Here is a 24,209-nt window from a genome sequence, read left to right as displayed (position 1 = left end):
ACAGTTGTATAAATACTATTTATTAACTCACATAAATTTAAAATTAATTTTTAAATTAATACAGAATCATTTAATGTTTTTCTGGTTAGAATCCTAAGCACGAAATATATCAAAGAGGATGCTAATATAAATGAATTGTTGATGTCAAATCACAAACAGCTAAAAATCAGAAATGGGCAACAGAAATGTGAGTAGGTCTGAACATCTGTCACTTATATTGCTAACTAGAATAAGCAGTTTTTTTAATTGAATCTGAAGTTTATTTTCATTTATTTCAGACACTTGGAAACTAGCCATTGTTACTGTGATTGATGTTGAATTTTTAATGGATCATATGTATGCCAATCTTAATAGGCAGTAATTTTTTGTCTAAAAGTATGAATGTGTGAAATTAAAACAAAATGGAAACCCTGACAGTTGTTCAGTTTGAATCACTATCTTGCACTTTATCTTGTGTTTTCAAGTTCTGTTTTCTTCTCAGATGTTCAAGAAAATCTCTCAACAGCCCTTGGAATGGCAGCACATCTTCACTGAGATCTCCTTGAATTCTGCATATCTTTATTCTCAATTTATGTTTAATGTCCAGATCCACTTCTCCGACTAAATAAATAAATAATACTAATTTACTAAAAAGAATTGCTCCCTCTAGTGAATTCACAGTATTACTTCACTTTCTGATGGCTGCACTAATTTAATAAATGATATAAATGATTATGACTATCATGTTGACAATAGTGATTTGGTCTGCTTTTGTTGTATTATATAAATTTTAATGCTTTCTGTGCTTAAACATTGGGAAGTTTCATAATGATTGATATGAGCTGTTTGCTGGATATTTTAGCACACTATTAATACATTAAAAAACGGCATTGAAAAAATTATTTATTCCTAAAACCCTTCATATTACTTTTGAAACACATTTGGTACCAAGTTATTTCCAGGGTTATGACCATGGTACTTCAGCAAAGTAAAGAGGGTGATTTAAAACAATTGTCCTAATAGGTAAAATATAGTAGAAGTAAGTTTAACTGGAAATCCAAATCTAGACATAATGCCTGTTTTTGCTCTGGTTACCAGAAAAATCAGACATTTTTAACCTTATCCCTCTCTATTAATCAGAAATGTTGTGCAACTAATGATGGCATATACAAAAATACTTGACATTCTTTGGAATTTTATTTAAATTTCTATCACAATACTTGAATATAAAGTAAAACAGGAGGCTGTAGTGAAAGGAGAGCACTATTTAATTCTTAATTTGTTAATGCAAGACCTGGCCATCAAATAATTCATTTTAAATCACAGGAAGGAGAAATTGAGAAGTCGTCCAGCTGATTACATTTATATACCTAATTAATTTAAATGCACCAGTAATAAGAGAGTAAAACAAAACCTCATCAGTCAGGAGACTCTACTTTACTTTCAAAGCAGGATTCCGTTTTGTGGGGAATTTGAATCACTTGGATCATTATTTCTGTACTTGACCTCTTTGCCTCAATAGGCAAAGCCTTTTTACAGTGTAATTTCAGTTAATAAAGCAGATGGTATGGGTTACCAATTCCATCAAGTTAGTTTTCCTGTATCAATAATAATAGAGTAACTCCATCAAGTTTTATGTAGTTTTCACCTACCAAGCACTTAGCAAATATTAATTCATCATCGCAGCACTCCCACGAGGAGGTAGGAATTTTTAATAAATAAAATATAATAAAATATATTCTAGATTGATTTATTTGAAAGCATCCGTGAAAGACAAACAGAGAAACTCTAAAAATTAAATGATTATATTAATTATATGAAAGAAGGTAATATTGTTTTATGACTCACTCTCCCTGGAAGTCATTTCAGGAGGAACTCATGGGAGTCAGGGGCCTGTCAAGATTTTACAGATTTTGTTTCCACGCTTCCTTCTCAAGGGAAGGAACAATTGGCAGCTTCTCCCTGGAGACATGACTGAGTGCAGGTGAGGGGCAACCCGGGTCTGGCGGCGGGCCCTTCCCGGGAAGCCCCGGGCCCGCGAGGGCAGAAGCCCCGCCCCGGGACGGCGGCGCGCGCCCGCGGGGGGGCGGGGATTCCGGCGCCCGGGGCTCAGCTAGGTAGGTCCTGCTCAGGCTTGAGTCCCCTCTGCTTTCCTTGAGCCTTCCTCCCTCCCCTCCTTGGACCTGCAGCTTCGCGCTCGCCCCCGGGCCTCTCCGCGCGCACCCCTGGCTCCTCGCTCCCAGGTGGAACGGCGCCTCGGCCTGCGGGAGGCCTGGGCTGGACCCCCGAGCCAGCCTGGGGCTCGGGGGCGGTGGCGCGTGAGGCGGGGCCCGGGCTGCGTGTGCGAGCGTCGGGCGCGGCTCCGGCCTCGGTCGCCGGCACTCCCGGAGTAGAGCAGACGGTGGTCCAGGCTCCAGAGAACCGGAAGGGTATGCACACATCAGGCCGGCGGGTGAGGTTTGCGGGCTCCGCGTCCCACACGTTCTCTAGCGATGGGGCCTGATTACAGTCAAGGGAGGAGACCCATTGTCAGACTGCAGGGAGAAAGACTTCCATCTGCAGCTCGTGTCACAGTTCTCGGCGACTTTCCCGGTTCCCCGGCACTGTCCTTTGTGGAAACCTGACAGATGTCTGCCCCTGAACATTCCCGAAACTTTCTAGTTGTCCCCGTGTGTGGTATTGAACGTTGTTTGCACCAAAGCAGCTGAGCCGTCGTTATAGGCAAACCTCGCATCCCAGCACCACTGTTGAGGTTTATCCAAAGGTGACATTGGTGCCTTTGTAGAAATAACTGATGAGGAAGAACATTTATTTACTAATTTTAATTTAATAAGTAATGAGAAGTCAAGGATTTGGATGAGTATAGAAGAGTTTAGAGGAAGGAGAAGGGCAAGAGTATAAAACCAGAAGGCATTTATTTGATATATTAGAAAAGGCCCCCCTTTGAAAAGATGAAATGAGATCAGGAAAGGTTCATTGTTTCTCAGATGGAGAAGACATTTCTGTTCTCCTGAGTATTTCTGCTTCTGATGACCTTTGACTTAGGGAGATGAAAAGGATAAGTAAAAATTGGACTTAGGTTGGACTTCATCAAACATGTCTATCTTCTGCTGCTGCTAAGTCGCTTCAGTCGTGTCCGACTCTGTGCGACCCCATAGACGGCCTCCTACCAGGCTCCTCTGTCTCTGGGATTCTCCAGGCAAGAACACTGGAGTGGGTTGCCATTTCCTTCTCCAATGCATGAAAGTGAAAAGTGAAAGTGAAGTCGCTCAGTCATGTCCAACTCTTAGCGACCTCATGGACTGCAGCCTACCAAGCTCCTCTGTCCATGGGATTTTCCAGGCAAGAGTACTGGAGTGGGGTGCCATTGCCTTCTCCATGTCTCTCTTCAGTGAGGTTTTATCAGCGCTTTCATTCCTTGAAGTTGAATACTGCACGCGCGTGCGCGCGCGCACACACACACACCCATGATTCTGACAATAAATGGCCTATTCAGTTAATAGCCTATCTCTATCTTCAAAGAATTGAGGTTCAGTTTGGTCGCTCAGTTGTGTCCAACTTTTTTACTCCATGGTCTGCAGCATGCCAGGCTTCCCTGTCTGTCCATCACCAACTCCCATAGCTTGCTCGAACTCATGTCCATTGAGTCGGTGATGCCATCCAATCATCTCATCCTCTGTCGTGCTCTTCTCCTCCTGCCTTCAATCTTCCCCAGCATCAGGGTCTTTTCCAACGAGTCCGTTCTTTGCATCAGGTGGCCAAAGTATTGGAGCCTCAGCCTCAGCATCAGTTCTTTCAGTGAATTTTCAGGACTGATTTCCTTTAGGATTGACTGGTTAGATCTCCTTGCAGTCCAAGGAACCCTCAAGAGTCTTCTCCAACACCACAGTTCAAATGCATCAATTCTTTGGCACTCAGCTTTCTTTATAGTCCAACTCTCACATCCATACGTGACCACTGGAGAAACCATAGCCTTGACTAGATGGACATTTGTCAGCAAAGTAATGTCTCTGCTTTTCAGTATGCCGTCTGGGTTGGTCATAGCTTTTCTTCCAAGGAACAAGCATCTTTTAATTACATGGCTACAGTCACCATCTGCAGTGATTTTAGAGCCCAAGAAAATAAAGTCTGTCTCTGTTTCCATTGTTTCCCCATTTATTTGCCATGAAGTGATGGGACCGGATACCATGATCTTAGTTTTTTGGATGTTGAGTTTTAAGTCAGCTTTTTCACTCTCCTCTTTCACGTTCATCAAAAGGCTCTTCAGTTCCTCTTCACTTTCTGCCATAAGGGTGGTGTCATCTGTGTATCTGAGGTTATTGGTATTTCTCCCAGTAGTCTTGATTGCAGCTTGTGTTTCATGAAGCCCAGCATTTTGCATGATGTATTCTGCATATAAATTAAGTAAACAGGGCAATAATATACAGCCTTGACATATTTCTTTCCCAATTTGAAACTGGTCCGTTGTTCCATGTCCGGTTCTAACTGTTGGTTCGCGACCTGCATACAGCTTTCTCAGGAGGCAGGTAAGGTGGTCTGGTATTCCCATATCTTTAAGAATTTTCCACAGTTTGTTGTGATCTCCATAGTCAAAGGCTTTGGTGTAATCAATAAATTAGAAATAGATGTTTTTCTGGAATTCTCTGCCTTCTTCGATGATCCAACGGATGTTGGCAATTTGTTCTCTGGTTCCTCTGCCTTTCCTAAATCCAGCTTAAGCATCTAGAATTTCATGGTTCACATACTGTTGACAGCTGGCTTGGAGAATTTTGAGCATTATTTTGCTAGTGTGTGAGATGAGTACAATTGCGCAGTAATTTGAACATTCTTTGGCATTGCCCTTCTTTGGGACTGGAATGAAAACTGACTTTTTCCAGTCCTATGGCCACTGCTGAATTTTCCAAATTTGCTGGCATATTGAGTGCAGCACTTTCACAGCATCATCTTTCAGGATTTGGAATAGCTCAACTGGAATCCCATTACCTCCACGAGCTTTGTTCATAGTGATGCTTCCTGAGGCCCACCTGACTTCACATTCCAGGATGTCTGGCTCTAGGTGACTGATAACACCATTGTGGTTATCTGGGTCATGAAGATCTTTTTTATATAGTTCTGTGTATTCTTGCCACCTCTTCTTAATATCTTCTGCTTCTGTTAGGTCCATACCATTTCTGTCCTTTATCGAGCCCATCTTTGCATGAAATGTTCCCTTGGTATCTCCAGTTTTCTTGAAGAGATCTCTAGTCTTTCCCATTCTATTGTTTCCCTCTATTTCTTTGCCTTGATCACTGAGGAAGGCTTTCTTATCTCTCCTTGCTCTTCTTTGGAACTCTGCATTCAAATGGGTATATCTTTCCTTTTCTCTTTTGCCTTTTCCTTCTCTTCTTTTCTCAGCTATTTGTAAACAAGGCCTCCTCAGACAACCATTTTGCCTTTTTGCATTTTTTTCTTGGGATGGTCTTGATCACTGCGTCCTGTACAATGCCATGAACCTCTGTCCATAGTTCTTTAGGCACTCTGTCTATCAGATCTAATCCCTTGAATCTGTTTGTCACTTCCACTAAAATCATAAGGATTTGATTTAGGTCATACATGAATGGTCTGATGGTTTTCCCTACTTTCTTCAATTTCAGTCTGAATTTGGCAATAAGGAGTTCATGATCTGAGCCACAGTCAGCTCCCAGTCTTGTTTTTGCTGACTATATAGAGCTTCTCCATCTTTGGCTGCAAAGAATATAATCAGTCTGATTTTGGTATTGACCGTCTGGTGATGTCCATGTGTAGAGTCTTCTCTTGTGTTGTTGGAACTGGGTGTTTGCTCTGACCAGTGCGTTCTCTTGGCAGAACTCTGTTAGCCTGTGCCCTGCTTCATGTTGTACTTCAAGGCCAAATTTGCCTGTTACTCCAGGTATCTCTTGACTTCCTACTTTTGCATTTCAGTCCCCTATGATGAACATCTTTTTTGAGTGTTAGTTCTAGAAGGTCTTGTGGTTTCTATTTATTTTATTGTTGGCCACACCAGACTGCTTGCAGGATCTTAGTTCTCAGACTAGAGATTGAAACCAGTGCTGCAGCGGTGGAAGTACAGAGGGGTCCTAACCACTGGACCCCCCCCCCCCACAGGAAACTCCCTGAATGTGATTTCAAAACTACATATATTGAAAAACAACACAAAACATAATTGTCAGGTCAGTTTATCTCTCTCTTAGTTGCTGTCACAACAAAAATCTGAAACAGCAGACTAAAGGGTTTAAAGCAAATGACAAGTTATAGCTCAGTTACAGATCAAGCAGATAGATATTTTGTTAAACATTCACTCCCAAAACACAGGAGTAGACTGACTCCAGAGGAGTCATTGTAATAACCCTGCTTGGCTTTCCCTTTTTTATATTTCCCCTTTCCTCCTTTTGGTTGTGCCCTGTGCAAAGTAGGGCTTGTACCCACCACAGATCAAGAAAGGGAATGCAAATGGGCATATGCTCAAGGCTGATTGACAGTTGCAGGTTATCTAACAGGCTCTATTGCAGGTATCTTCCCATATTTCAGTCTGTTATAATCTGATGTATATATGTATAGCATGTTTATAAACCCTTAATGGACTCCTGAAGAAGGCAATGGCAACCCACTCCAGTACTCTTGCCTGGAAAATCCCATGGATGGAGGAGCCTGGTAGGCTACAGTCCATGGGGTCATGAAGAGTTGGACACGACTGACCGACTTCACTTTCACTTTCATACATTGGAGAAGGAAATGGCAACCCACTCCAGTGTTCTTGCCTGGAGAATCCCAGGGACGGGGGAGCCTGGTGGGCTGCCATCTATGGGGTCGCACAGTCAGACATGACTGAAGGGACTTAGCAGCAGCAGCAGCAGCAATGGACTCCTAGCTGTCTAGGGTTACTTGAGGAAGCCCCTGTGGTTACTTTGTATACACTATGTGCCTAGGGGATATGTGCAGGAGTTGTAAAAGTCTCTGTGGTTATTTTGTTGCATATCTGTGAGATTTCTGTCTGTGTCTGGGATGGGGTTTAGAGATCAGCTTGCATACTTTTTGGCTAGGCCACCCCTAGGTCCTCACTCTAGAGAAGTGAAAGTCGCTCAGTTGTGTCCAGCTCTTTGCGACCCCATGGATTATACAGTCCATGAAATTCTCTAGGCCAGAATACTGGAGTGGGTAGCCTTTCCCTTCTCCAGGAGATCTGCCCAATCCAGGGATGGAACCAGGTCTCCCGCATTGTGGGCGGATTCTTTACCAGCTGAGCCACAGGGAAGCCCAAGAATACTGGAGTGGGTAGCCTATCCCTTCTCCAGGGGATCTTCCTGACCTAGGAATCAAACCAGGGTACCCTGACTTGCAGGTGGATTCTTTACCAACTATTTGACTTTCTACCTAACATAACTATTAAGAACAGTAAAAGTGGGCATGAAATTATTTGATAAAGTTAATTAGCAAATTTGCCCCTGAACTTCCCCAGTTTCCTTTGATGAAATGTACTTTCTGCTCAGTGAAAAGAACTAAAAGGCATTTTGGTTTCTGCAAGGCCATTCTGTAAAATCCTTAACCTGCCACTAGAGGGTGCTCTTAACTCTTAATATGAGAGGACTAATCTAGGGAAATGAGTTTTTTTTCCACAGTCAATGTGTAACAGGAGATTACTTTGGAAATTGCACTGCTTTGCTATTCACATGTGGATGTCTTTTTGCTACTAACAGTTCTTTTATTAAAAAAATATGATTATCACATATTTTCAGGTTCATATCGATTCTGTTTAGTTGTTGGTATCTAAATAGAAGATGAAGACACTTTTACTTTTGGCTTATACTTTTGTATTTCAGTATGGTATGTAGGCCTGGAATGCTTTCGGTTGCTGTTATTGAATTTCCTTTTTTTGCAATTAGAAAGAAAACTCACTTTAAAAAATATAATCTTAAAAAAATTTTATTTTTCTGCATCAGGTTGGGTCTTGGTTCCATCATGTGGGATTCTCCGCTGTGGCTCACAGACTCTCTAGCTGTGGCATAGAGACTCAGTAGTTGCAGCACTCGGGCTTAGCTGCTCTGCATCATGTGGGATCTTGGTTCCCCAGCCAAGGGGAATGCCCTGCATTGCACAGTGGATTCTTAACTACTGGACCAACAGGAAGTCTGAAAACTCACTTTTTATTAAGGCACAGTTCATGACCAAAATGCATTGTCTATCACTTTTCTTATTAACCATTATAGTGAATTAAATGATCGTTCACTTTTACCTGCTCTCTTTTTTAATAAGATAAGGGATATTCAGAAAGAACTTTTCAAATAGGCAAGATATAATTAGATCTCAAATAAGCAAAGACCAAATGAATACAAGGTGAAGATTTATGAAAAGTTCTAACGGCTGAGAAAGGCTTTATTCCTCATCCAGGGCATGCATATTGCATTCAAAATATTTTAATTTCTGATAAGGGATATCCACCGCATAAGTGTCATATGGCAAAGTATTAATCTGCAACATGAGATTTAAAGTAAGCATTCAACTTTCTATATGATATACAAGGACTGCCCTTTTTGACTACTAGGTCTCATTGCAACTTGCGAACAGATTGGATTTTAGCGTTTATTGAGCTCCTCAGTTCAGTTCAGTCGCTCAGTCATGTCCAACTCTTTGCAACCCCATGAACTGCAGCGTGCCAGGCCTCCCTGTCCATCACCAACTCCCAGAGTCCACCCAAACCCATGTCCATTGTGTTGGTGATGCCATCCAATCATCTCCTCCTCTGTCATCCCCTTCTCCTCCTGCCCTCAATCTTTCCCAGCATCAGGGTCTTTTCAAATGAATCAGCTCTCTGCATCAGGTGGCCAAAGTATTGGAGTTTCAGCTTCAACATCAGTCCCTCCAATGAACACCCTACTATGTGCCAATTACTGTGCTAGGTTATGTACAGTTATCTCATTTTATCCTAACAACAATCTTATGCAGCAGATATAGCACCTTTTTAAAATGAGGAAATAGGCTTAGTGAAGTTAAAAGTAACTTGTTCAGGATCCAACAGCTATCTAGGGGTGAAGATCAGATTTGGTCTGGTTAATGGCAAAGCCTATCCTCTTTCTAATTCATCCTGCTTGAAGAAGTTTAGCAAGAACAAGGATATGTTAAGGAATCATTCGTACATTTGGTGTAGTTCTTGAATTTTATTTTCATCAGCTAAATTCCATACTTATTTTGATTTCCTTCATTTTTATCTGTTGTCCCTTTTCTGTATCAGGATCCCATTCAAGATACCATAAGTGCATTTAATTGTTGTACGTCTTTGCGGCCCCTTTTGTTTGTAACAATTTCTCAGACTTTTATTGTTTTTGATACTTTTGACAGTTTTGCGTACCAGTCAGTTGTCAAGACTTTTGTAAATTGTCCCTCAGTTGCAGTTTGCCTCTTATTTTCCCTCATGATTAGATTATGGTTATGGATTTCGGGAGAGTGACCAGACAGGTGAACATCTCATCACATCATACGAAAGGTACATACCATTAATATGATTTATCACTGATGCTGGCATGGAATACCTGACTGAGGTACTATTTGTCAGGGCCTCCACCTTAGAGTTGTCTTTTTTATCCCTTTCCATGCTATACTCTGGAGAAAGCAATGGCACCCCAGGACGGGGGAGCCTGGTGGACACGACTGAAGCGACTTAGCGGCAGCAGCAGCATGCATGCTATACTCTGTAAGGAGTTCATTGTGCACAGACTGCACTTAAGGACAGGGAAGATATGCTCCACCTCCTTGAGAGCAGAAGCAGTTCACTTCATTCACTCAGTCATGTCCAACTCTTTGTGACCCCATGGACTGCAGCATGCCAGGCTTCCCTGTCCTTCACCAACTCTCAGAGCTTGCTCAAACTCATGTCCATCCAGTCAGTAATGCCATAAAACCATCTCATCCCCTGTCGTCCCCTTCTCCTCTTGCCTTCAATGTTTCCCAACATCAGAATATTTTCCAGTGAGTCAGTTCTTTGCATCAGGTGGCCAAAGTATTGGAGCTTCAGCTTCAGCATCAGTTCTACCAATGAACAATCAGGACTGATTTCATTTAGGATTGACTGGTTTGATCTCCTTGCAGTCCAAGGGACTCTCAAGAGTCTTTTCCAACACCACAATTCAAAAGCATCAATTCTTCAGCACTCAGCTTTTTTTTATGGTCCAACTATCACATCCATACATGACTACTGGAAAAAACATAGCTTTGACTAGATGGATCTTTGTTGGCAAAGTAATGTCTCTGCTTTTTAATATGCTGTCTAGGTTGGTTATAGCTTTTCTTCCAAGAAGCAGTTGTCTTTTAATTTCATGGCTGCAGTCACTATCTGCAATGATTTTGGAGCCCAAGAAAATAAAGTCTGTCATGGTTTCCATTGTTTCCCCATCTATTTGCCATGAAGTTATGGGACCGGATGCCATGATCTTAGTTTTTTGAATGTTGAGTTTTAAGCCAGCTTTTTACACTCTCCTCTTTCACTTTCATCAAGAAGCTCTTTAGTTCCTCCTCACTTTCTGCCAAAAGGGTGGTGTCATCTACATATCTGAGGTTATTGATATTTCTCCCGGCAATCTTGATTCCAGCTGGCACTTCATCCAGCCTGGCATTTGGCATGATGTACTCTGAATATAAGTTAAACGAGCAGGGTGACAATATAAAACCTTGACGTATTCCTTTCCCAATTTGGAACCAGTCTGTTGTTCTATGTCTGGTTCTAACTGTTGCTTCTTGACCTGCATACAGATTTCTGAGGAGACAGATAAGGTGGCCTGGTATTCCCATCTGTTTAAGAATTTTCCACAGTTTATTGTGATCCACACAGCCAAAGGCTTGGTATAGTCAGTAAAGCAGAAGTAGATGTTTTTCTCAAATTTTCTTGCCTTTTTTTATGATTCAGCAGATGTTGGCAATTTGATCTGTTGCTCCTCTGCCTTTTTTAAATCCAGCTTGAACATGTGGAAGTTCTTGGTTCATGTACTGATGAAGCCTGGCTTGGAGAACTTTGAGCATTACTTTGCTAGTGTGTGAGATGAGTGCAGTTGTACAGTAGTTTGAGCATTCTTTGGCATTGCCCTATTTTGGGATCAGAATGAAAACTGACCTTTTCCGGTGCTGTGGCCACGGCTGAGCTTTCCAAATTTGCTAGCATACTGAGTGAAGCACTTTCACAACATCATCTTTTAGGATCTGAAATAGCTCAACTGGAATCCCATCACCTCCACTAGCTGTGTTCGTAGTGATGCTTCCTAAGGCCCACCTGACTTCACATTCCAGGATGTCTGGCTCTAGGTAAGTGATCACACCATCATGGTTGTCTGGGTCATTAAGGTCCATTTTGTATAGTTCTGTGTATTCTTGCCACCTCTTCTTAATATGAAGGAAATGGTAACCCACTCCAGTATTCTTGCCTGGAGAATCCCATGGACGGAGAAGCCTGGTAGGCTACAGTCCACAGGGTCGCAAACAATCGGACATGACTTAGCGAATTCATCTTCACCTTCTTAATATATTGTGCTTCTGTTATGTCCATACTGTTTCTGTCCTTTATTGTGCCCATCTTTGCATGAAACGTTCCCTTGGTATCTCTGATTTTCTTCAAGAGATCTCAAGTCTTTCCCATTCTGTTGTTTTCCTCTATTTGTTTGCATTGTTCACTGAGGAGAGTTTTCTTATCTCTCCTTGCTGTTCTTTGGAACTCTGCATTCAAATGGGTATATCTTTCCTTTTCTCCTTTGCCTTTAGCTTCTCTTCTTTACTCATCTATTTGTAAGGCCTCCTCAGACAACCATTTTGTCATTTTGCATTTCTCTTTCTTGGGGGTGGTCTTGATCACTGCTTCCTGTACAATGTCATGAACCTCTGTCCATAGTTCTTCAGGCACTCTATCAGATTTAATCCTTTGAATGTATTCATTCACTGGATAGATCATGGTGGAAAGTTCTGATAAAACGTGGTCCACTGGAGAAGAGAATGGCAAACCACTTCAGTATTCTTGCCTTGAGAACTCCATGAACAGTATGAAAAGGCAAAGATTTGACACTGAAAGGTGAACTCCCCTGATCACTAGGTACCCAATATGCTACTGGAGAACAGTGGAGAAATAACTCCAGAAAGAATGAGGAGACGGAGCCAAAGTGAAAATAATATCCACTTGTGGATGTGACTGGTGATGGAAGTAAAGTCCCATGCTGTAAAGAACAATACTGCATAGGAACCTGGAATGTTAGGTCCGTGAATCAGGGTAAATTGGAAGTGGTCAAACAGGAGATGCCAAGAGTGAACTTTGACATTTTAGAAATCAGTGAAATAAAATGGACCAGAATGGGTTATAGGGTTTGATTCTAAACAGGATTTTGCCCTTCCTACCATCTTGTTTAAATTCACCCATTCCAGTCCATTTTAGTTCGCTGATTCCTAGAATGTCGACATTTACTCTTACCATCTCTTGTTTGACCACTTCCAATTTGCCTTCATTCATGGACCTGACATTCCAGGTTCTTATGCAATATTGCTCTTTATAGCATCGGACCTTGCTTCTATCACCAGTCACATCCACAGCTGGGTATAGTTTTTGCTTTGGCTCCATCCCTTCATTCTTTCTGGAGTTATTTCTCCACTGATCTCCAGTAGCATATTGGGCACCTACTGACCTGGGGAGTTCCTCTTTCAGTATCCTATCATTTTGCCTTTTCATACTGTCATGGGGTTCTCAAGGCAAGAGTACTGAAGTGGTTTGCCATTCCTTTCTCCGGTGGACCACATTCTGTCAGATCTCTCCACAATGACCCGCCTGTCTTGGATGGCCCCACAGGCATGGCTTAGTTTCATTCAGTTAGACAAGACTGTGGTCCTAGTGTGATTAGATTGGCTAGTTTTCTGTGATTATGGTTTCACTGTGTCTGCCCTCTGATGCCCTCTTGCAACACCTACCGTCTTACTTGGGTTTCTCTTACCTTGGGCGTGGGGTATCTCTTCACGGCTGCTCCAGCAAAGCACAGCCACTGCTCCTTACCGTGGACGAGGGGTATCTCCTCACTGCCGCCCCTCCTGACCTTTAACGTGGGATAGCTCCTATAGGCCCTCCTGTGCCCACACAGCCACCGCTCTTTGGACATGGGGCTGGTTCTCCCGGCCACTGCCCCTGGCCTCGGGTGTGGGGTAGCTCCTCTCGGCCTCTGCCCCTGACTTCGGACGTGGGGTAGCTCCTCTCGGCCACCACCCCTGACCTCGGAAGTGGGGTAGCTCCTCCTGGCCGCTGCCCCTGACCTTGGACTTGGGTAGCTCCTCTTGGCCATTCCTGCGCCATTGCAGCCTGGCACTCTTGGCCGCTTCCCCTGACTTCGGACATGGGGTAACTCCTCTTGGCTGCCGCCCTTTGGGCATGGGGTCCTTCCAGCTTCTGCCCCTGACCTCGGATGCAGGGTAGCTCCTCTCGGCCGCGCTTAGTGCGCCGGTCGCAGTTGCCCACGCTTAGAACTCAAATGGACTGGAATGGGTTAATTTAACTCAGATGACCATTATATCTACTACTGCAGGCAGGAATCCCTCGGAGGAAATGGAGTAGCCATCGTGGTCAACAAAAGAGTCCAAAATGCAGTACTTGGATGCAATCTCAAAAATGACAGAATGATCTCTGTTCATTTCCAAGGCAAACCATTCAGTATCACAGTAATCCAAGTCTATGCCCCAACCAGTAATGCTGAAGAAGCTGAAGTGGAACGGTTCTATGAAGACCTACAAGACCTTTTAGAACTAACACCCCAAAAAAGATGTCCTTTTCATTATAGGGGACTGGAATGCAAAAGTAGGAAGTCAAGAAACACCTGGAGTAACAGGCAAATTTGGCCTTGGAATACGGAATGAATCAGGGCAAAGACTAATAGAGTTTTGTCAAGAAAGTGCACTGGTCATAGCAAACATCCTCTTCCAACAACACAAGAGAAGACTCTACACATGGACATCACCAGATGGTCAACACCGAAATCAGATTGATTATATTCTTTGCAGCCAAAGATGGAGAAGCTCTATATAGTCAACAAAAACAAGACCGGGAGCTGACTGTGGCTCAGATCATGAACTCCTTATTGCCAAATTCAGACTGAAATTGAAGAAAGTAGGGAAAACCACTAGACCATTCAGGTATGACTTAAATCAAATCCCTTATGATTATATGGTGGAAGTGAGAAATAGATTTAAGGGACTAGATCTGATAGAGTGCCTGAATAACTATGGAATGGGGTTTGTGACATTGTACAGGAGACAGGGATCAAGAACATTCCCATGGAAAAAAAATGCAAAAAAGCAAAATGGCTGTCTGGGGAGGCCTTACAAATAGCTGTGAAAAGAAGAGAAGTGAAAAGCAAAGGAGAAAAGGAAAGATAGAAGCATCTGAATGCAGAGTTCCAAAGAATAGCAAGAAGAGATAAGAAAGCCTTCCTCAGCGATCAATGCAAAGAAATACAGGAAAACAACAGAATGGGAAAGACTAGAGATCTCTTCAAGAAAATTAGAGAAACCAAGGGAACATTTCATGCAAAGACGGGCTCGATAAAGGACAGGAATGGTATGGACCTAACAGAAGCAGAAGATATTAAGAAGAGAGGGCAAGAATACACAGAAGAACTGTACAAAAAAGAGCTTCACGACCCAGATAATCACAATGGTGTGATCACTGACCTAGAGCCAGACATCCTGGAATGTGAAGTCAAGTGGGTCTTAGAAAGCATCACTATGATCAAAGCTAGTGGAGGTGATGGAATTGCAGTTGAGCTATTTCAAATCCTGAAAGATGATTTTATGAAAGTGCTGCACTCGATATGCCAGCAAATTTGGAAAACTCAGCAGTGGCCACAGAACTGAAAAAGGCCAGTTTTCATTCCAATCCCAAAGAAAAGCAATGCCAAAGAATGTTCAAACTACTGCACAGTTGCACTCATCTCACATGCTAGTAAAATAATGCTCAAAATTCTCCAAGCCAGGCTTCAGCAATACGTGAACTGTGAACTTCCTGATGTTCAAGCTGGGTTTAGAAAAGGCAGAGGAACCAGAGATCAAATTGCCAACATCCGCTGGATCATGGAAAAAGCAAGAGAGTTCCAGAAAAACATCTATTTCTGCTTTATTGACTATGCCAAAGCCTTGACTGTGTGGATCACAAAAAACTGTGGAAAATTCTGAAAGACATGGGAATACTAGACCACCTGACCTTCCTCTTGAGAAATCTATATGCAGATCAGGAAGCAACAGTCAGAACTGGACATGGAACAACAGACTGGTTCCAAATAGGAAAAGGAGTTCATCAAGGCTGTATATTGTCACCCTGTTTATTTAACTTATCTGCAGAGTACATCATGAGAAACGCTGGACTGGAAGAAGCGGAAGCTGGAATCAAGATTGCCGGGAGAAATATCAATAACCTCAGATATGCAGATGACACCACCCTTATGGCAGAAAGTGAAGAGGAACTCAAAAGCCTCTTGAGGAAAGTGAAAGTGGAGAGTGAAAAAGTTGGCTTAAAGCTCAACATTCAGAAAACGAAGATCATGGCATCCGGTCCCATCACTTCATGGGAAGTAGATGGGGAAAGAGTGGAAACAGTGTCAGACTTTATTTTTTGGGGCTCCAAAATCACTGCAGATGGTGACTGCAGCCATGAAATTAAAAGACGCTTACTCCTTGGAAGGAAAGTTATGTCCAACCTAGATAGCATATTCAAAAGCAGAGACATTACTTTGCCAACAAAGGTCCGTCTAGTCAAGGCTATGGTTTTTCCTGTGGTCATGTATGGATGTGAGAGTTGGACTGTGAAGAAGGCTGAGCGCTGAAGAATTGATGCTTTTGAACTGTGGTGTTGGAGAAGACTCTTGAGAGTCCTTTGGACTGCAAGGAGATCCAACCAGTCCATTCTGAAGGAGATCGGCCCTGGAATTTCTTTGGAAGGAATGATGCTAAAGCTGAAACTCCAGTACTTTGGCCACCTCATGGAAGAGTTGACTCATTGGAAAAGACTCTGATGCTGGGAGGGATTGGGGGCAGGAGGAGAAGGGGACCACAGAGGATGAGATGGCTGGATGGCATCACTGACATGATGGACGTGAGTCTGAGTGAACTCCGGGGTTGGTGATGGACAGGGAGGCCTGGCGTGCTGCGATTCATGGGGTCACAAAGAGTCGGACACGACTGAGCGACTGAAGTGAACTGAACTGACCATCTTGTTAGGGCTTCTTCTTTGTCCTTGGACATGGGGTATCTTTTTTTGTTGGGATCCAACATTCTCCCATTGATGGTTATTCAGCAGTAAATTGCAATTTTGGTGTTCTTACAGGAGAAGATGAATGGAATATTTACATCAATTATATGAACGTCTATAAAGGAGATTTGTATACTCTTCCTCATTTATTAATTTATTTAATAAATTTATCAGCTCTGTTTAACCCACCAAGTTTGTACTACTTTCTTATGACAGTTTTGTTGTTTTCAGTTGCTAAGTCGTGTCCAACTCTTTGGAACCCCATGGAGTGCAGCACACCAGGATTCCTTGTCCTTCACTATCTCCCAGAGTTTGCTCAAATTCGTGTCCATTGAGTCAGCCATGCCATCCAACCATCTCATCCTCTGCCTCCCCGTTCTCCTCCTTCCCTCAGCCTCTCCCAGCATGAGGGTCTTTTCAGTGAGTCAGCTCTTCACATCAGGTGGCCAAAGTATGGGACCTTCAGCTTTAGCATCAGTCCTTGCAGTGAATATTCAGGGATTGATTTCCTTTAGGATTGACTGATTTGATCACATTGCTGACAGTTTTAGCAAACTAGTAAAGAAGGAGCAGTCAGTTATTTTCATTGTTAATGGTTGTTTAGGTAAGATAAGAAATGAAAACATGCCTATTGACTTAACAAGAAGTATTTCAGATGAAAAATTGTAATGTGGATTGAGGAGTGAATAGTAGGTGACCAAGTGGAAACTAGTCATAGGTTTTTGCTTTTTGTTTATTTTTGGTTGCACTGAGTTTTCATTGCTGCGCAGACTTTTTCTAGTTGAGATGTGCAGGCTTCTCACTGTGGTGGCTTCTCTTGTTGCAAAGCATTGGATCTAGATGTGCGGGCTTCAGTAGTTGCAGCTCTTAGACTTACTCTGAGGCATAAGGGATCTTCCTGTAGCAGGTATTAAACCCATGTTCCCTACGTAGGCAGGTGGATTCTTACCCACTGTACCACCAGGGAAGTCCCAGTTTTTGCTTTAAATAAAGTCAGTGATGCAAGAAATGAAGGCAGTTTGTTGAATCTCTCACCACTTCAAACTTCCCAGTTAATTGTACTTGATTCTCTTGCCACTTCTAATCACCTTAAAAAAAATCAAATTAATATTTCTCTTTATTTTCACTATGTTGTTTCTCCATTAAATTTTTTTTTAGTGATTCTGTCATGACTTTGTTAAATTCATATTTGTTAAGGAGAGTGCAGAGTGCTGGATAGTGAGTCATGGTAAAACAGACCAGTAGAGAAATTGGAAGAAAGGAGTATATCACTTACAGGTTCTGAAGGAGACACACAGCATGTCTTGTGGGGATGCGTGGGGAGGTCAAAGCAGAGTGCAGATGGACAAAGTGAAAGTGAAGTCGTTCAGTCACATCCAACTCTTTGCGCCCCATGGACTGTAGCCCACCAGGCTCCTCCATCCATGGGATTTTCCAGGCAAGAGTACTGGAGTGGGTTGCCATTCCCTTCTCCAGAGGATCTTCCTGACCCAGGGATCGAACCCGGGTCTCCCGCATTGTAGACAGATGCTTTACCATCTGAGCCATCAGGGAAGCCCCGAAGACAGACAAAGCAATAGAATTTGGGGAACATGCTTTCATTAGGGTCCATAGTGGAGTGTTTTGGGGTTCCCTGGGCTAAGGCCATTCCATGGGGGACTTATCTAAGGAACACACAAGGTGAAAGCCCTGGGAGAAAGGAAGACTATTGATTACAAGGGCTGTAGGGGGAGGCATATCAGGAACTTTGTGACTTTGTGGGTTGTTGTCTAGGGTGTGTGCTTGCATGAAGGGCTTGTGTCAGTTTAAGGTTCTTCTAGGCCATTTGACCAAACAAAATGATGCTGAGGCAGCAATACCACGGAGTAGTTTACCTAAACTCTTGACAGTTTTCTTACTTCCCTCTGGAATAAAGGCCTCAGGTTAACTTTCAAGACTTCACATATTCTGAATCCTACTACATCAGTTTTTTTTTTATTATTAATTTTTTTTTAACTGAAGGATAATTGCTTTACAGAATTTTGTTGTTTTCCGTCAAACCTCAACATGAACCAGCCATAGGTATACACATATCCGGAGAAGGCAATGGCACCCCACTCCAGTATTCTTGCCTGGAAAATCCCGTGGATGGAGGAGCCTGGTAGGCTGCAGTCCATGGGGTCGCTAGAGTTGGAAATGACTGAGCGACTTCACTTTCACTTTTCACTTTCATGCATTGAAGAAGGAAATGGCAACCCACTCCAGCGTTCTTGCCTGGAGAATCCCAGGGACGGGGAAGCCTGGTGGGCTGCCGTCTATGGGGTCACACAGAGTCGGACACGACTGAAGCGACTTAGCAGCAGCAGCAGCAGCATACACATATCCCCTCCCTTTTGAACCTCCCCCCATCTCCGTCCCCATCCCATCCCTCTAGGTTGAAACAGAACTCCTGTTAGAGTTTCCTGAGCCATTCAGCAAATTCCCTTTGGCTATCTATTTTATATATGGTAAGGTAAGTTTCCGTGTTATTCTTTCCATACATCTCACCCTCTTCCCCCCTCTCCCCATGTCCGTAAGTCTGTTCTCTATGTCTGTTTCTCCATTGCTGCCCTGTAAGTAAATTCTTCAGTACCGTTTTTCTAGTTTCTGTATATGTGCGTTAGAATACAGTAGTTGTCTTTCTTTCTGACTTACTTCACTCTGTGTAGTAGGCCAGTTCTTTAAATTACTGTTTAAGGTTAACTTCTATTATTAAAATATCCGTTGAAAGCTAACAACTTATTTCTACCTACTAATGTACATTTAAAGATATATTTTTAGAGTCAAAATAGTAGATAATTGGAAATGTTTCTGAATAATGCTAGTCAGAGAATCCTACTTGTATCTAAAACCCTCATATTATATTATTTAGCTGATATGGTCGAGCAGATATAGTTTTGTACAACCCTGGGAAGGATTCCATGTTGGTCTCGAGTTTCAGTACATCAACAATTTATATGCCCCCTTTCTCCTAGCTGAATTCTCAGCCAACTGAGAGACAAATAGGGAGTTGCTAGAGATAAAGGCTAGGTTGGAGGACATAGCTTAGTGGGCAGTAAAAATGACAAACACAGACAGGTAGACTCACTACTCTGCCACAACTGCCTGGGCAACTTCATGTCCATTTTCCCTACTCCTCCTCCCCCCACAGGGAGCCTTTATTGCTGAGTTTGCTTTATTTCTGAAAACATGTCAGAACATACACCCTCTGGACAGGTAGATTCCTAGAAGAGGAAAGAAGTGGGACTTGACCCAAATATGCCCAGGACATGAGGGGCAGAAGTGAATCAAGGGACAAAGAAGGGTCCTGGGATGAAGAAATATGTGGGATGGAGTACAGGGGCAGAGGAGGAATCAGTACTTTTGCTCCACTGAAGGTACTTCTACACTGAAGGGCACATTAGGTGTGGAAATACATTCATTCTTAACATTTTCTGCTGCTTCTTATTCACTTCAGTCATGTCCAACTCTGTGTGAGCCTATGGACTGCAGCCACCAGGCTCCTCTGTCCATGGGATTTTCCAGGCAAGAATACTAAAGTTGATTGCCATTTCCTTCTCCGTCCTAACATCTGGGGAGAAAGAAAAGAGATTTTTTTCCAGAGAAGTTTCCCAGGAATTCAGCACTTGGACCAATAGTCTGAAAATTTTCAAGAAAGAATATTTTTCTTTTACCATCTCTGAAATAATCCAAAGATCACCCAAATTCCTGAGTTTGCTTTGTGGATAGCTACACCCTTGACTTAGAAATTTCCTGTTGTCTATTGACAGTGTTCTTTACAACATCAGACTTTACTACCATCACCAGTCACATCCACAACTGGGTGTTATTTTTGCTTTGGCTCCATCTCTTCATTCCTTCTGGAGTCATTTCTCCATTGTTCTCCAGTAGTATACTGGGCACCTACTGACCAGGGGAGTTCATCTTTCAGTGTCCTATTTTTTGCCTTTTCATACTGTTCATGGGTTTCTCAAGGCAAGAATGCTGAAGTGGTTTGCCATTCCCTTCTCCAGTGGACCACATTCTGCCAGACCTCTCCACCATGACCCGTCCATCTTGGGTGGCTCTACACAGCATGGCTCATTGAGTTAGACAAGGCTGTGGTCCATGTGACCGGTTTGATTAGTTTTCTGTGATTGTGGTTTTCATTCTGTCTGCTCTCTAATGGATAAGGATAATTGGCTTATGGAAGCTTCCTGATGGGAGAGCACCAAAGAATTGATGCTTTTGAACTGTGGTGTTGGAGAAGACTCTTGAGAGTCCCTTGGACTACAAGGAGATCCAACCAGTCCATCCTAAAGAAAATCAGTCCTGAATATTCATTGGAAGGACTGATGCTGAAGCTGAAACTCCAACACTTTGGCCACCTGATGTGACAAACTGACTCATTGGAAAAGACCCTGATGCTGGGAAAGATTGAGGGGACGACAGAGGATGAGATGGCTAGATGGCATCACCAACTTGATGGACATGAGTTTGAGTGAGCTCCAGGAGTTGGTGATGGACAGGGAAGCCTGGCATGCTGCAGTCCATGGGGTTGCAAAGAGTTGGACACGACTAAAAGACTGAACTGAACTGATGGGAGAGACTGACTGAGGGGGAAACTGGGTCATGTTTTGATGGGCGGGGCCATTCTCAGTAAATCTTTAATCCCATTTTCTGTTGATGGACTATGTTCCCTCCTTGTTGTTTGACCTCAGGCTAAAACTGTGGTGGAGGTAATGAAGGTAATGGTGACCTTCTACAAAAAGTCCCATGCACGCACTGGAATGTTAGGTTCATGAATCAAGGTAAATTGGAAGTGGTCAAATAGGAGTTGGCAAGAGTGAACATCAAACATTTTAGGAATCAGTGAACTAAAATGGACTGGAATGGGTGAATTTAACTCAGATGACCATTATATTTACAACTTTGGGCAAGAATCCCGTAGAAGAAATGGAGTAGCCATCATAGTCAGCAAAAGAGTCTGAAATACATTACTGGGATGCATTCTCAAAAACGACAGAATGATCTCTGTTCGTTTTCAAGGCAAACCATTCAATATCATGGTAATCCAAGTCTATGCCCCAACCAATAATGCTGAAGAAGCTGAAGTTAAATGGTTCTGTCAGGCGAGTGTATGCTCCTCGGTTCTGTCTCATCACAACAAAGATTTGGAGTGATGGACATTAAAGCCCTCGGCACATCACAGCTCTTGGGTCTTGGACAAACCGTGTTATAGCTCTTAGACAAATCAGTGTTACAGCTGTATTTTATTTAGAAGATAGCAAGAGAATCCATCCTTGAAGCATGAGGGCATGCCAACCCAAAGACGCAAAGAGAAGAGAGTGGAAGAGTGTGCCAGCTTGCGGGAGAGAGAGAGCCCTTTGGCTCCTCTTTTTATATGTTTTTCCCTCCCCCTGGGCCTGCCCTATGTAAATTGGGCTAGCCAGGAGTACTGTTTGTTCTACCTGAAGTCCTCACTCCGGTCCTCGGACCTTCCTTTGACCTTCCTTTGTTCTATTTCTGTGGCCTTTTCCCTTCCTTGTCTTTTAGCCACTGCCATTTTGGACTCCTGTTTCCTATTCTAACTACCTAACAGTTCTATGAAGACCTGCAAGACCTTCTAGAACTAACACCCCCCAAAAGATGCCCTTTTCAATATAGGGGACTGAAATGCAAGAGTGGGAAGTCAAGAGATACCTGGAGTAACAGGCAAATTTGGCCTTGAAGTACAAAATGAAGCAGGGCACAGGCTAATGGAGTTTTGCCAAGAGAGCGTACTGATCATAGTAAACACCCTCTTTCAACAACACAAGAGATGACTCTACACACGGACATCACTAGATAGTACTGAAATCAGATTGATTATATTCTTTGCAGCCAAAGATGGAGAAGCTCTATACAGTCAGCAAAATCAAGACCAGGAGCTGACAGTGGCTCAGATCATGAACTCCTTATTGCCAAATTCAGACTGAAATTGAAGAAAGTAGGGAAAACCACTAGACCATTCAAGTATGTCCTAAATCAAATCCCTTATGATTATACAGTGGAAGTGACAAACAGATGCAAGGGATTAGATCTGATAGAGTGCCTGAAGAACTATGGATGGAGGTTCATGACATTGTACAGGAGGCAGTGATCAAGACCATCCCCAAGAAAAAGAAATGCAAAATGGCAAAATGGTTGTCTGAGGAGTCCTTACAGATAGCTGAGAAAAGAAGAGAAGTGAAAGGCAAAGGAGAAAAGGAAAGATATACCCATTTGAATGCAGAGTTCCAAAGAAGAGCAAGGAGAGATAAGAAAGCCTTCCTCAATGATCAATGCAAAGAAATAGAGGAAAACCATAGAATGGGAAAGACTAGAGCTCTCTTCAAAAAAATTGGAGATACCAAGGGAAAATTTCATGCAAAGATGGGCACAATAAAGGACAGAAAAGATATGGATCTAACAGAAGCAGAAGATATTAAGAAGAGGTGGCAAGAATATACAGAAGTGAAGTGAAGTGAAGTCACTCAGTCGTGTCTGACTCTTTGCAACCCCAGGCACTGTGGCCTACAAGACTCCTCTGTCCATGGAATTTTCCAGGCAAGAGTACTGAAGTGGATTGCCATTCCTTCTCCAGGGGAACTTCCCGGCCCAGAGGCTGAACCTGGGTCTCCCACATTGCAGGCAGACGCTTTACTATGTGAGCCACCAGGGAAGCCAGAAGAACTATATAAAAAAGATCTTCATCCCCCAGATAACCATGATGGTGTTATCATTCACCTTGAGCCAGATATCCTGGAATGCAAAGTCAAGTGGGCCTTAGGAAGCATCACTAGGAACAAAGCTAGTGGAGGTGATGGGATTCCAGTTGAGCTAATTCAAATCCTAAAAGATGATGCTGTGAAAGTGCTTCACTCAATATGCCAGCAAATTTGGAAAACAGAAGTGGCCACAGACAAGGAAAAGGTGAGTTTTCATTCCAGTCTCAAAGAAGGGCAATGCCAAAGAATGTTCAAACTACCACACAACTGCACTCATCTCACACGCTAGCAAAGTAATGCTCAAAGTTCTCCATGCCAGGCTTCAACAGTATGTGAGCCAAGAACTTCCAGATGTTCAAGCTGGATTTTAAAAAGGCAGAGGAGCCACAGATCAAATTGCCAACATCTGCTGGATCATCAGAAAAGTGAGAGAATTTGAGAAAAACATCTACTTCTGCTTTACTGACTATGCCAAGCCTTTGACTTTGTGGATCACAACAAATTGTGGACAATTCTTAAAGATATGGGGATACAGGACCACCTTATCTGGCTCCTGAGAAATCTGTATGCAGGTCAAGAAGCAACAGTTAGAACTGGACATGGAACAACAGACTGGTTCCAAATTGGGAAAGGAATACGTCAAGGCTGTATATTGTCACCCTGCTCATTTAACTAATATGCAGAGTACATCATGCCAAATACTAGGCTGGATGAAGCACAAGCTGGAGTCAAGCTTGCTGGGAGAAATATCAATATCCTCAGATATGTAGATGACACCACCCTTTTGGCAGAAAGTGAAGAGGAACTAAAGAGCTTCTTGATGAAAGTGAAAGAGGAGAATGAAAAAGTTGCCTTAAAACTCAACATTCAAAAAACTAAGATCATGGCATCCGGTCCCATCACTTCATGGCAAATAGATGGGAAAACAATGGAAATAGTAAGAGACTTTAATTTTGTGGGCTCTAAAATCACCACAGATGGTGACTGCAGCCATTAAATTAAAAGATGCCTGCTCCTTGGAAGAAAAGCTATGACCAACCTAGACAGCATATTAAAAAGCAGAGACAGTACTTTGCCAACAAAGGTCCATCTATTCAAACCTGTGGTTTTTCCAGTAGTCATGCATGTATGTGAGAGTTGGACTATAAAGAAAGGTGAGTGCCACAGAATTGATGCTTTTGAACTGTGGTGTTGGAGAAGACTCTCCAAAGTCCCTTGAA

At 42.8% G+C, this 24,209-nt stretch overlaps 1 long non-coding RNA gene across 16 annotated transcripts in view; it reads left to right on the top strand.

Moving 5' to 3' along the window:
- The first annotated feature begins 1,960 nt into the window (after positions 1 to 1,960).
- Positions 1,961 to 24,209, top strand: part of LOC129657617 (uncharacterized) — a 192,471-nt gene continuing 170,222 nt past the window's right edge. For 3 of the 16 annotated variants that reach the window (XR_008716901.1, XR_008716900.1, XR_008716905.1), the window contains exons 1-2: positions 2,042 to 2,096; positions 11,179 to 11,283. This is a non-coding gene — a long non-coding RNA (uncharacterized LOC129657617). The other 13 variants (XR_008716902.1, XR_008716895.1, XR_008716891.1 and 10 more) reach the window with 11 other exon arrangements.

The sequence above is a fragment of the Bubalus kerabau genome, chromosome 7 (genome assembly GCF_029407905.1).
Source record: "Bubalus kerabau isolate K-KA32 ecotype Philippines breed swamp buffalo chromosome 7, PCC_UOA_SB_1v2, whole genome shotgun sequence".
Lineage (NCBI taxonomy): Eukaryota > Metazoa > Chordata > Mammalia > Artiodactyla > Bovidae > Bubalus > Bubalus kerabau.
The sequence above is the reverse complement of the archived record's forward strand: the minus strand, read 5'-3'. Positions and strand labels throughout refer to the sequence as shown.